This window comes from Chionomys nivalis, chromosome 2 (assembly GCF_950005125.1).
Source record: "Chionomys nivalis chromosome 2, mChiNiv1.1, whole genome shotgun sequence".
NCBI classification, from domain to species: domain Eukaryota; kingdom Metazoa; phylum Chordata; class Mammalia; order Rodentia; family Cricetidae; genus Chionomys; species Chionomys nivalis.
Window position 1 is genome coordinate 103,600,883 of NC_080087.1, and position 14,503 is coordinate 103,615,385.

At 50.4% G+C, this 14,503-nt stretch overlaps 1 protein-coding gene across 13 annotated transcripts in view; it reads left to right on the forward strand.

Moving 5' to 3' along the window:
- The first annotated feature begins 2,558 nt into the window (after nt 1-2,558).
- Nucleotides 2,559-14,503, forward strand: part of Kif1a (kinesin family member 1A) — an 86,435-nt gene continuing 74,490 nt past the window's right edge. For all 13 annotated transcript variants that reach the window (XM_057761966.1, XM_057761967.1, XM_057761969.1 and 10 more), the window contains exon 1: nt 2,559-2,692. The gene's annotated coding sequence lies outside the window, so the exon portion shown is untranslated. The remainder of the gene's footprint in view (nt 2,693-14,503) is intronic.

The following is a 14,503-nucleotide window of genomic DNA, read 5'->3' on the forward strand; positions in this document are numbered from 1 at the left end:
AAATTATTTGAGAGGTCATTAGGGAGACGAACTTTTAGATCATAATGATCACGAAAACAGGATCAAATTTGTTATGTCAGTCCAAAGCAGGACTTTAGAAGGAGTTCTGGGGGCTGGAGAGATGGCTCAGAGGTTAAGAGCATTGCCTGCTCTTCCAAAGGTCCTGAGTTCAATTCCCAGCAACCACATGGTGGCTCATAACCGTCTGTAAAGGGGGTCTGGTGCCCTCTTCTGGCCAGCAGGCATACACACAGACAGAATATTGTATACATAATAAATAAATATTAAAAAAAAAAAAGAAGGAGTTCTGTAGCTTTAAATAGAAACCTTAGAATACCGAAAGGTTTAAGGGAGCAACAAACAGAATCTAAAGACCCATGAAGGGAATAACAGGTGAGGACAGGAATAAGTAAAATAAAGGGGAAACCGAGAATATTCACAAAACTAAAGTTGGACTTCTGCCAGTATTTAAAAACATTGAAAAGAATGGGGAAATGACCCAATGGGCGTTTGCTTTGAAGGCACAAGGAACCAGAGTTCAGATCCCCAGGGCCTGTGTCAATGCTGGGTAGGTGTGGTAGACCATCTGCAATACCATTGCTTGGGAGATGGAGGCAGGAATATCTGCATAGAGTTAGATAGATAGATTTGCCAAATCGGCAAGTTCAGGGTTTACTTGAGAGACCTTGCCTCAATATTAAGGTGGGAGGCCAAGAAAGAGACACAGTGTCAGCCTCTGGCTGCTACATGCATGTGCACACATACAATGTACTTGCACACACATGTGGTCTCACTCATAAATGCATACCACATACCACACACACCAAATGATATATATATATATATATTTCTAATATATATATTAGAAAAAAAAAGAGATCCAGAAACCAACAGTCTTCAGTCTGGCTGGATTTAACATCACCAAGAGACACAATGTGGACTTTGTCAATGAGGTGTTTCCAGAAAGGCTTAATTGAGGGGAGAAAACCCCTAAATGTTGGCAGCACCATCTCATGGGCTGTGGTCCTGAATTGAATAAAACAGAGAACGTAATCCGACCCAGCAGTCATCTCTCTCTGCTTCCTGACAGTGGACACGATGTGACTGAGGACTCACGGTGACCGTGGACACAAGGTGACCGGCTGCCTCAGGTTCCTGCTAACGTCCTCCCAGGAGCACATCTTCCCACTGTGATGAACAGTATACCTTCTTAAACCACATGTTAGCAACTCAAAAACTCAAAGAAATGAATGCTTAGAAGCTCAGTTGCCTGGAGAGCTGTAGACTTTGCCGGGATTAACATGCGAAAACGGAGTTGGCATCACCACGGCTTTCTGGTCATGACATCCTTGAAGATCAACTGCCTATTAGCCATATTGTCTATAGTTGTCCAGTATCTTATTTGGGTAATACTGGAGAACAAGAAGGGGAGCCGGAAGCTTTTCCCTGGCTTTTGAGGGGTGTGGTAGGAGTGGGGGTAGTATCTACCAGAAGATGGAGGGTCTGGGCCCACGCTGCCAACACGGATCTTGCGAACTAAGGTGGAGCATCGCCTCCCTCAGGTTGCTGTGGATTAAATGGCTAACAATTTACAGAGCCCAGCAACTGCCGGGGAGCAGGGGATGTTGCCGGCAGGGGCTCTTTGGCCAGAAAGCCTGGAGCCTTAGTTTCATGGTCGTATGACGTCATCTCACCCACCACCGCAGTGCGGGGAGTCCCGGTGGGTGAGCTGACCATAGGCCGTGTCAGAGTAATTTAGTCCTGGGCTGCGGTTGGCCCCATGTGCATCGAAGCTCAACCCCGACTGAAAAAGGACATCAGAGGCGAGTCCTTGAAGGCCGGGTTTGCCGTTGAAGATCTAGGGAAGCATGCGGGTTGAGGTTCAGGGAATTCAGACCGGAGTGATAGTGTGTGATGACAGCCTATGACCCATGGAATAGGGAGACAAGGATGGAGGTCTCCACCCGAGGGAAGGAGATGCGGGTCAGTCCGCCGGCTGTGGCGTCATCCTATTAGCAGCACGCCCCGCAATGCTCTGACTTCCCTCTGGTGATCTGGCCCAGGCACCAGAAGCGATTTTAAGACTCACCTGTTAATTCTCTGGAGTCCAGAACCATAGCCCGCCCTACATACCTTCTTTAGTGAAAGAAGCACCCCAACCCCAAACCCAGTGGGTTTTTTTTGTCCCCCTACGATGCACCTGTGATGATGTTCCTGGGCCCAGCAGGTGGATGTTTTACAGTTTTTATGATTTCAACTGAAAACAGTAAGGAGTATGCAGGCAGGTTCAACTGGGCGCTACCGAGCCCCTCTCTGGGAGCGAAAGGCAGTGCTGAGCTAGGGGCTGCTGCATCCGAATCCGGGCGTCTGTCCCCCACCCCTCACTGGTGATGTCACAGCCCAGCCCCAGCCCCAGCCCCCTCCCGCTCCAACCTCATCTCTTCTGCGGCCCGCTATGCCCGTCCCTCTCCCCGCGCGACAAACCAGCTGGCGGCTGAGGCTCGGACGCAGCGCGCAGCCAACCAGCGCATCGGGAGGGGCTCGGGGAGGGCCGGGCCGGGGGCACGGAGCTCGTCACGCGGCGCCACCGTCACAGCACCAGGAGCAGCCAGCAAGCAGCATCAGTTCCAGGCTCGGGGACTCTCGCCGATGCCGATGCCCATGCGGGGCCACCACCAGTGACGCCTGAGAGGTAAGGCTACCGCCCGCCCGGCCTGTCACCATCCGCGTTCATCCTCCGCGTTCATCATCCCGCACCTGTCTGTAGCATCCGGCACCCGCACTAAGTGTGCATCGGGTGGTGGATTCCGGGCCGACGTCAATGTCCTTGTCGCAGCCCGAAGCGCGGGCTCGGAGCTGTGGCTTCCCTTCCCCCGACCTTCCTCCGCCTCTTCGAAGAACAAAGAGGCGAATTCAAGGGGTGTTGGTGCTCCCTGCGAAGCTTTTCAGGGCCCTCAGAAAAGACTCCTTTGCTGTCGCGCGACCCTTGGCCCATGTGGGCGGAGGTCGCCAGCGAGAGGGACCAGCAGATTTATTCACAGACTCCTTTCCCCCTGTATCCCTGCACTGCAGAGAGGCTACCCAGAGGGATGCGAAGGATCCGCGGGGGAGGGGAGGCAGAGATGCGGAGTAGGGCTCAGGAAAAGGCTGCGGGGTGTCCGGACCGGGCGCGGCTGAAGATTTAGGCCCTAGGGGAAGGTGAGCAGGGCAGCCGCTCTGGTCCCTGGTGGGTGGGGGAGGGCAGATGCTGGCGGCGACAGCAAAACAGGCGGGCGGGCGGGGCGGGGGATGCGGCGCCACGGCCAGGCCACCGGCTTAACGTGCACTTGGTGACTGCCCATCACTCCTATTACTCCCGATGCCCCTCCCTCCAGAGACCCCATATCCCTTCCAGAAAGACAGCGCGGGAGGAACCACCCGTAGACACGCCTAGAGGCTACTAAGCCAGCGCCCCAGTAACAGGTGTGGCCCCCGGCTGGAGGGAGGGGGCCGAGGGACGCAGTCGTCTGGGTTAGTAGAGGTCCCCAGTCATCTGGCATTGGTTGACTCTAGGAACATTGCCAGCGAAGACCCTCGCACTACCTCATTAAGCCACTCCTTGCTCCAACTGCTTCCTAGGAAAAGGCCACCGCCCTCTGCTCCCGAAAGGGCAGGGACCGCATTTGGGCTGAGAGGGAGAGGAAGGGTCTGCGGTGCAGTGAGGTGCAGGCTGATGGGGGCCGCAGGCGAGGGAGGGGGAGGGGAGAGAGGGATTGCCAAGTCATGGGGCCTGCTGGGCGCCGGCGCGACGTCGCCCGGGCGCGGACCCGATGCGCGCCCACGTCCCCAGGAATGGGGACTTTTCCCCAGAGGCCAGAGGACCCGTCCCCCAGAGTCTAGCCTACCTAAAAGGGAACCGCATTGCTGGGATTAAAGGCCTGCTAGGGTAAGCGGATTGGGTCACGCGGCTGCGGGAGGAGGAGGTGCGGAGAGTTCCTGCTGCGTTCAGGGCTGGTGCTAGTCCAATCTCGGGGACCCACAGACTCAGCGCAGGCTCCTGCGGAAGACACGGTCACACCGAGCTGCCCGAAGGCGGCTGTCAGGGCAACGTGCCAAGCGCCTCTGTCTAAGGAGGCAGCGCGGGCTGCAGGGAAGCTGTGGGGTTCGGGGGGGGCTGGGGACGCACCTGCGGCGGCCATTTTGCAGGTGTGGCTGGCCACCTGCCCTGGTCAGGCTGTGAGGAGCGGGTGGGCAGGGCACGTGCGGGGCACCAGGATGAGGGGTGCTGCAGGGTCCAAGGCAGAGCTCAAGTCGGCTCTAGCTCTGCACAAATCTGGTCCCCTGGAGGTTCCTTGCTTTTGGTGGGTGGAGTCAACATTCAAGTCTTCTCTGGCAGAGGGCTGTGTCTGGGTGTGAAGCCTGGGAGGGCCCTGTTTCCAAGGCAGGGATCCCAACTAGTTGCTTCCTCCTGTAGTGAGGATGGATCTGAAGGACAGGTTGTCCTTCTTGGTTTGTGGGCCACGAGTCAGAGAGACTGCCTTAGGACGTCCCTGTGTGGGAGCTTGCCATATGACCGTGGGGGCTCCCTCACTGGGCACCGCTTGGGCTGGATGCCTCTCTTGCCATGCCCCCTGATGCCCTACTCAGATGGAGCATGGAACCTGCAGACTGCGCTAACCTCAAACAGGTGGAGGTCTGGGCTCTCCGCAAAGCCTAAACTAATGAATGACTGAGTGGTATCCAGGTCCAGGCCAGTGGGATGAGGGGCGGGTGTCTCAGGATCCAGCCTGTTCTGTGCCCAGTTTTCTGTCTCTTAGGCTGATTGTGTGCTCTGCGAATGTTGGGCAATACTCCTATGGGCTTTGTGCTGGGTTTGGGGGGAGCAACTAAGACAGGGTAGCAGGTGAATCTGACCGGCCGCAGCAAAAGCCTAGGGCAAGATTATTCAAGGACGATCATTCTGCACAAAAAACGGTATCCTGGCCAAGCCTTTGGGCAGAGCTCATCTCTCCAAGAACGGGAATGGGACTCAGTGGAGAGTGTTGGGCCTGGGTCACTGAGCTGGCAAACGAACATGTGATTTGCAGTATGCAGAGGTCCACGTGTTCCCTATGGGCAAAACCAGGGCTCTTAGGCCCAAGGACAGAGCTTCCCATGGTCGTCAGCAGAAGCAGTGAGAGACTCCCCAGGCCCTCCTGATGCCGTAGTGTTTGTTGCTCTACTCCTGAGCCCAGCCAGGGTCCTGGATCCACACTTGACCTACTGACTGCCCCTCCCCCCCGGGTCTTGGTGACTCAAGGCTGGCCGAGCCAGGCCTGCCATGGTGAAGGTGAGGGCACTGCAGGGCTCAAAGATTCAGTCGAGGCCAGCAGCAAAGGCCCTCCTGACTCTTCCGAGCGCCTACCCCAGTCTTGCCCGCTGGCACTTAGTTCCTGAGTTTGCCCTCAGCAAAGCCTAAATTTATACCCTACGTTCAGTCTAATCCTGGGTGTGGCATGGGCAGGCCAAGACATACAGATGATCTGGAGGTCCCCCTGTGTGCCATCTCTTGCTCGGATGTCAGGACTCACATCTACCTACCTGGGCATCCTTCTTAGCCCCCGCCCAATGCCAGGAATCGGCAGCAGTGGCAGCCCAGGTCCTAGAAGCAGGTGGGGGACTAGAATCAGGGACACTAAGTAGCTATGTATCCCTTGTTCAGATTGGCAGTGTCCCTCAATGCTGGTTCCCGCTGACCCCTCATCTTGGCTTGAGCTAGAAGTAGGTGAGGAAGGCAACTGTGGCCCATCTAAGGGTCGCTGGCAGGAGAGACAGGGTAGGAGTTCTGGCATCCATGTAGGAATTCCTGGGTACCACTAACTTTACAGTGGGACGGATCAGAGGCCAGCTCAAGGGGAGGGGCCACAGGAGCAGTCAGGGCCGTCAAGACCCTGAGGGTTTTATCTTCCCCACATTTACCTCGTGTGGCTGGGGCCACACACACCAGATACAAACACACAGGTCACACTGGTACACATATGCACGTGTGTGGACTACATACATTCAGCATCCCTGGGTCCCTGCTTTTGTTTTGACTCTTCTCTGAATCGTCCTCTTCCGGGCCCTAGATCTTCCTGAAAGGCCTCTTGGGTACTGCCTCCTTCAGAAAGCTTGCTGTAGGTCACCAGCATGAAGGGAAGCTGTAGGCTTGGGGCTGGGAAGAAAACAGAGGACATTTATATGACATTAACAGCACTGTGTTATTGTGTGGATTCCATGATCTGATACTCTCAGATACTCCTCAGTGAGGAGGTGGTAGCGTGCCCATTACTCAGATGCAGACACTGAGGCTCCTGAGAAGTCATGCTTGACTTTTCCAGGCTCCAACAATTGCTGCTCTTTTAGTTCCTTCCGCCTACCTCCCACCCCTCCCATCTGTCTTTCCTTTTTCTCTTATATCTCTATTCCTTGTCCCTTTTCAGGGGGCAGCATAGTGTCACCTCCTACCCTTCAGTAAGACTCAGTGAGTACCATCTTTGATCTCCAAAGCCCAGGGTAAGCAGCTGCTACACTGTCTACTGGACTGGGGTAGTCTTAGGTCTGCGACTAAGATTTTTGAGGCTGTCTGGGGAAGACATCCTTCCCTTTGGGTGGAACTCTAGGGGTCACCACAGCCCCTGACTGTTCCTATGGTCCCCTCTCCTTGAGCTGGTCTCTGGGGATGATGATGATGCCCAGGAACGTGCTAGAGGGGTGCCCAGACTCCCCACATCTACTCACCTTCCCAGGGACCTCAGCAGCCTGTCCCATCTGTTACCCGTTCAAAGTAAGAAAGTAAGCGACTGGGCCAGTGGGCACCTTTCTGAGACTTCCCTGGAGGTGGGGACTCAGCTGCTTCGTGTGATTGCCTCTCATTTTCTGGCTGCTTCTTGGTCTAGAGTCACTGTGGCTGCAGGTCCCCAGCATGGGACAGGGCATGGAGGAGCATGGAGACACATTGGCCTGGAGTTTTGCTGCCTGTGCCTTACTTCTGTGCTTCCGCAGGGTTTCCTTTTTTTAAAAAAAAATATATATTTTTTTTAAAATTTAATTTTATGTGTATGTGTGTTTTGTTTGCATGTAAGTCTGTACATGCATGCATGGTACCTCAGGAAGCCAGAAGAGGGTGTCCCTGGAACTGGAGTTATAGACAATGGTGAGCCACCATGTGGGTGCTAGGAATTGAACCCAGGTCCTCTGGAAGAGCAGCCAGCACTCTTAATCACTGAACCAGCTCTACAGTCCTGGCAAGACTTTCTTGATTAGATTTTTTTTTCTTTTCTCGAGACCTCAGATTCCTTCCTTCCTTCCTTCCTTCCTTCCTTCCTTCCTTCCTTCCTTCCTTCCTTCCTTCCTCCCTCCCTCCCTCCCTCCCTCCCTCCCTCCCTCCCTCCCCCTCTCTCTCTTCCTTTTTTAAATTGAATGGGTTTCTTTTGTCTCCAGGGTTCCTCAGAGTCCCCTCTTTCCTGACACTGCAGGCCTGGGAGCCACCTCCCTCTGGCTGACTACCTTCTGTCAGTTGGCTACTGCCTTCCGTCAATTGAGTCTCTGATTCTTGACCCCCTTGGCTGTCTGTTTATGCTTTTCTATCTTGCTTTGCTGGGGCGCATCCTTTCAAGATTTAATGAAAATGACGCATGACTCTGAGCGAGCCTGTGAGGGGCTCTGCTCCATCCTCACCCCCTGCTGAGTCATTTCCTCTGATCTTGGGAGGCTATGACATCACAGGCCTGGGCATCCCTGCGCCTTCACCTGTAACTCTCCTCCTTCTGGAATCTTTGTTTTCCACGGGAATCTACCATGCATTTGGATAGGTCTCAGTGGGTGTTTGTTTTTAATGATGCGTGTGGGCCATTTGGATGGAGAATCAGGTCCCTCATTTGTAGGTTCACAGTCCTCCCACCTTTTCTCTCCTTTCTTCCTCTAATTCCCGTGTTGCTGCTTTTCTCCCCCACATTAATCTCCTTGTCTTTTCTGCTTCGCGGACGATTCTTAGAGTTCATTGCCTAGTTCTTGGTCTGAAATTCTGCGTACTCCCTTTCCCATGTTTCACCTCTAACACCTCACTTGCTTTAACTGCTTCTGTCTCAGAGCACCCTACTCTCACTGCTGAAGGTGGCTCTTTTTGGCGTCTGTAAACTAAGTTTGGTCTGCTTGCTCTGTCTGTGGCCAGTTTCCTGCAGCTATACCCCAGCTCCCCACTTTGCTCATCCACGGGACTCAGAGACCCGGGAGTCCTCATTGGTACACACAGGACTTGGGAGGCCCAGCATCAGAGGAGTACGTGTGATCCATCCGCTTTCTCTGAGCGAGACTCTGACTGGGGTAAGGACCCTTTGCAGGCTGACCCAGGGGATGGGGTGGCTGCTGCCAAGTTACCTACTCAGTACCAGAGTTTTGGTCTCTGCCTCTGCCCTGAAGCTTGTGCTCTTTAATATTTGTGGGAAAAAAGAAAGCAGTCAGCTGCCTGCTGATGGTCCCAGTAATGTTACTGATTATGAGGCGGGTGGTAGCAGTGGGGGTTGGGCAAAGTTTCCTATTTAGCCCTATGCCTCACGCCGGCCTTCATCAGGGTTCTTTGGGTACCCTGGGAAGCAGCAGCCCCGGCACCACTGAAGTCATCCAGGCCCTTTATTCTCACCATTGGGGTGACTCTGCTGTGCCTTTCCTCTCATTGCATGAGGTCTTAGTGTGACTGGCAGGCATGATGGTTGGTTGAGGGCTCCCTCCTCACACTGTGGGAGTCATGGGTGTGAACTGGCTTTGAATTGTGTTAAGAAAACCCCTTCCAGATGTCTTTCCTCCCTCATATCAAGGAAGAGATCCCTGGCAATGCCATCTTCTTCAGTGTCCCTGGCATGGTTGTGTGTACACGGATCAGCCCACTGACCTATCTGAAAAGTAGACAGACCCCTAGGTAAAGGCTGCTAGGTTGCCAGGGAGGCCATCGTGGGTTCTCTGTAGAGTCTCACCCTTCCTTGGTGGCCAAGAGTACCTGCTGCTCGTGCCTAGCCCACGTATTTGTCTGCCTTCTGCACGTGTCTTGATCCGAGTTCTGTAGCTTTAATGAAATACCTGGGACCATGTAACTCACAAAACATATGGTCTTGTTTGGCCCATAGTCAAAGAGCGCAGTGCCTGCCTTTGCTTAGCTATGGTGAAGGACTTATACCACATCCAACAGCCAAAACTATCCCATTCAAGACAGAACAGGTGTACCAGAGGGTTTGATTTTATATTGAAGTTGAGAGCTTGATTTTATATTAAAGTCACTCCTGTGATGAGCCATTAACCCGTGAATCCATGAATGGTCCATTTTTTCATCCTAAAGATGTTGTTAGCACACGACTCAGGGGGATTAGGTTAGACCCATGACTGCATTCTCAGGCGTTGCATCATGGCTGTCTCCTACCCACTGTCCACAGGGATTTGACATTTCCTCGCCTTCGCTGTGCACAGTCCAGTCCCATGTTGATGTAGAAGCCTGAAATATACAGATGCATCCTGGCCCATGCCTCCCTCAGACACCGATAGCGTGCAATGCCTCCGATGCCCCAACATGGGTCCTGTCCCCTGGCTCAGGAGCCCCCAGGACAGCCTAGTTTTCTTTGGCTGTGTCGATACCATGCTCCACATTAGCCGTCCCTTCCTTTGCGCACAATGACCCATTCTCTTGGCCTCTGAGAGAATCTGCCATCCCCCACCCCCTCTGGAGTATGGTGTGATGATGTTATCCTAGCTACCCTTTCTTAAATTAAGCATATTTTAAGAGTCTTTGTATATATGTGTGTGTGCAGGTGTTGTGCCCAAGTTTGCACATGCAGAGAGGATGCAGAGGCCAGGGGAGGACTTTGAGTGTCCGGCTCTAAAGTCTCCATCTTACTCTTTTGAGACAAGAATTTCTCACCGACTCTGGCTCACCGTTGGTTTAGCAAGCCCTTGTGACTCTTTTGTCTCTGTAACCTGCCTCCTCAATCCCTGTTTGGGTTATGGGTGTGCCTGGCTTCTTACATAGATGTTGGAAATATGGACTCAAGCTGTTATAATAATAAACCTGACAAAATTTACAACTTAGAAACTACTTAGTTTTGCAAATTTCCATTTAATATTTTTAGGTCATGGCTGCTCCCAGGTAGCTGAATCCAAATGTGTTAGCTGTTTTTATAACAAACATTCAAGAGAATCACCTTTCAAAGGGGAAGGTTTTGTGAGGCTCACAGTTTTGTTCCAGGGTTGCATGACCTCATCGCTTTGGGCCTGTGTGGAGACATCACCATAGGAGTTCACTGTGAATTAAGCCATTTTTACCTCATGTTTAGGAGAGAGGAAGAGAGGCTAGGGTCCCTCTATTTCTGTCAAGAATCTCCCCAGTGAGCTGGAAGGACCCCCCCGCCATTCCTTTCCTAAAGACCACATCACCTCCCAGCAGAGTAAGCTGGGATCACAGCTGAATGTGGGAAGTCTAGATCCAATTTGTAGCCCTGGGAACAGTGAATCCATGGTCTGTTCCCTTCAGACTTGGCACTGGCATCCCTAGTATCTTGTTCTCCCACACACATTTTTAGAAGTAAGTTGCCAAGTTTAATAAAAGAGATTAAGATATCACTTGAAATTACGCTGATGTTTTAGATCGATTTACATAAAAGTCAGCATTTTTGAGATTTTTGTTTTTCACGAAAGGCCATAGCTTAGGCTGGGGAGGTAGCTCAGCTGGTGTCCGGCAAACATGAGGACTTGAATTCTAATTCTATCCCTAGCACTATTGGGGAGTGGGCAGTTCTTGCTTGCAATCCAGGTGCTGGGGACATAGGGGCAGGAAGGCTCCTGGGGCGTGCTGGCCAGCCAGTCTAGCTGAACGGGTGAGCTCCAGGTTCAGTGAGAGACCCTACGTCAAAGAATAAGGTGGAAGAAAATACCTTATGTAAACGTCAGCCCTCCCACGCACCTACAGGCATCATGTACACAGACATGCGCACACACCATGTATGCACTAAAATAAACAGGAAAAGGTCAGAATTCTTTATTTAGATCTTGGTAAAGTTTAAAGCCTTTCTTCATGAAAATTTCATAAACTTCTTAGTGATGATCTTTAGGTACTTCATAGTTTGGTTATTATTTTAAATGGTATCATACAATGTTTCTAATTCTCTGACCTGGTATATATCAACACATAGATTTCCAACAATCTTGCCAAAACCTTGCACTTATTCATGATTTGTGGGAAATAAATTGGCATCTATGTAAATGAACAAACAGACTGGGTGGTAACTATCCTCTTCCTCCCTCCCTCTCCCCCTCCCTCTCTCCCTCCCCCCCTCTCCCCCCTGCCCTTCCCCCCTTCTTTGTTTATTGTTTTTCCTGTCTTACTGTGTGGTTGGAACCTCTGTAACAGTTAAGCAGAAGTGGTGGCAGGCATTCTGGGATGGTCCTAAATTTTTTATAGATGGAACATTTTTTTCCCCAAGTCACTGACAAGTGTGACGTTTGAGTGGTTTCAGAGGACTGCTTCTGGGATTTAAAAATCATTTTTTTTTTCAAACATCACTCAGAGATTTACATATGTGGGTCGGGAAGACTACTGATTTTTTGCTGTTATTTGTTTTGTTTTTTTAATATCTGTTGAGGATGTCTATATTCCATTTCCCAGCTGTGTAATGAGTCACAGTGACAGATGTCCCTGTTGTACTTTATACCAATATTTCAGGAGCTCCAGGTTTTTTGTTTTCTAATTAAATTTTTAAAATGACATTTATTTGCTTTCTATTGCATGCGTGTTTGTGAACTTGAGAGCCGTGACCACGCCTGTGGCGGCCAGAGGCCAACCTGTGTTAGCTGGTTCTCTCCTCTCGTCACGTATTGCTTGTGAATGACGTCAGACACCAGGCTTAGTGGCCAGCGCCTGGACCCTCTGAGCCACCGTGGGAGCTCCAGTGTCAGCTCTGTGTTCATTAGTGAGATCCATCTATAATGTCCATTTTTCTAATTCTCCTTGACCAATTTGTCACCAAAGTTTTGCTAGCTTCAGAGAATAAATTGGAAATATAGACTTCCTTTCTGCACCCTCTCTCCCGCCCACTTTCTATCAAGGTGTGTATAAAATTTGAATTATTATTTTTAACATGTCTGGTGGACCTCATTTATAAAGCGCTTCTAGTTTGTTGTCTAGTTTGTTGATTTTTTTTTTTTATGTTATTTACTTTAGTTCTTTCCTTGAGGTGGAGTCTTGTTCTGCTGCCCAGGTAGGGATCAAAATCCTGGCCTCAAATGACACCCACCTTAGTCCCTTTAGCGCTGGTGCCTGGCTTGTGGGTGAATTAATGTAGAAAAATGTGTGTTTCTGTTGGCTGGCTTTTCTCGAGTTCCAGGTTTTCCTGCTTCTCAGCACATCTGGAATTAATTTTTTGGACACCAGGTGTGGTTTTCCCACTCTGGTTCGAGTCTTCACAGGTTTTACCTCTAGAGCGCACTGGGTATTGCCCTGGCAGGCTGGCAGCTCTCTGGAGGGGCGGCTTTGTCAGTCAGAAAGAAGTCCATGAAGCTTCTCTAGGGTAGATCTAGAGTAGATTTCCTGCAGGGAGGTGTGTTGAGTTACCTAGTTACAACAGGATTCTTCGGTATCTCCACAGAATTCCTGGGATGGAGAAGACTCTTGTTTCCTGACTGGATCACAAATACCTCTTTAAAAAACAAACAAACAAAAAAAAAACCCCAAAACTTTTTTTTTCATTTATTTTACATACCAACCACAGTTTCCTCTCCTTCCTCTCCTCAAAATCCTGCCCCATGTACCCCCTCCTCTTCCACTTCTCCATCTCTGTTCAGAAAGGGTTTGAGCATATCATGCCTTCAGTGGTACTCTGTCCACAAACCCCTCTTTACTCAATGGGAGCTTTGGGGATTGTTTAGCCTGCAACTGCTCTGTCCATTTATCTCTGGACCGCATGGCCATAGACTGATACTCTGCAAGACTCAGGGGCATCACTGGCAAATACCTGGAGCTATGAGCAGTCTCTTCCCCTGCCCCAGAATTATCCAACTTTTCCCACCTACCCAAACCCTGAGAGTTGAGTCTGGTCCTTGTGACTCTGTCCTGGTTGGAAGAGAAGCCCCATTACGGTTGCTGATAGTATTTTTGTTATTGTTTACTAAGAATTTCTGTAGCTCCATTGTGACTCCTTTGGTATATCCATTATTTAAAAATTTATTTTTAAAATTTCTAAATATGTGGCTTAGGGTTTTATTGTTATTATTTAGCTTGTTTTCAAGTGAAGCAATTCATTTGATACATTATGGAAGTTATTGGGAGTTACTTTGTGGCTTGCTGAGTTTTAGACTTCTTTTTTTAAATTTATTTATTATGTATATAATATTCTGTCTACATGTATGCCGGCAGGCCAGAAGAGGGCACCAGACCTCATTACAGATGGTTGTGAGCCACCATGTGGTTGCTGGGAATTGAACTCAGGACCTTTGTAAGAACAGGCAATGCTCTTAACCACTGAGCCATCTCTCCAGCCCATGAGTTTTAGATTTCTAAAAGTTCACATTTTACCTTGTTTTTAATTTAATTACTGCTTTCTTCAGTAAACATTAAGACAACTCTATCTGGACATTTGAAAACCTGAAGCCTGGGCTGGAGAAAAGGCTCAGAGGTTAAGAGCACTGGCTGTTCTTCCAGAGGTCCTGAGTTTAATTCCTAGCAACTACGTGGTGGTTCACAACCATCCATAATGAGATCTGGTGCCCTCTTCTGGCCTGCAGGAATGCATGCATGCAGAACACTGTATACATAATAAATAAACAAATCTTTCAAAAACCAAAAAACGAAACCTGAAGCCTTTCGGGCATCATATCTGCCTACGTCCTCTCTCCCTTCCTTGGCTCCTAATGGAATAAATTGCTTTTCCATTTGTTTGGCGATCTATGATTTTGAGCTTCTATGTGGTTGGCGTGTACTACATCTACACGACATAGGCATTTTAGGGAGGCTGGAGCTGGGGAGCATGGGTGCTGGTAATTTTCTGGAAAGCCTGTGGTTGTTCTGAGGATTCAGATCTGATGCTGAGACCAACTTGGGTCTGAATATCTGTGAGTCACACAGACATTCTCGATTTGAAACTGAGATACCATGAGGACAGTCCGTGACCTTAGATTCTTAGAAACTCTCGGTTTGTCATTCCTTGGGTCCCTTTAATGGTGAACTGGTCTCCCCAGCCTTGCTGTCACTGTGGGAGTAGATTTGAAGGCTCTGCTGTCTTGAGGTGATGTTTGTAGTCATGAGTGGTCTGCCTCCTGCCACGCCGTCCCAGTTCTCGGATACCTTGGCATTAGCAAAGGCCTGTGCCTTCTTGCTGACATGACATCTTCTTTCAGCGATGCTGTTTAGGCAGTTTCCATTTACTTGTCTTTCCCGGGTAGTTCCCTCGCTCGTTCCCTATGTGTGTTATCTGTCCCGGACTTCTAGGTGCTCTGTAATGTAGGCTGGAGGTGGCTGTCCCCACTCCTC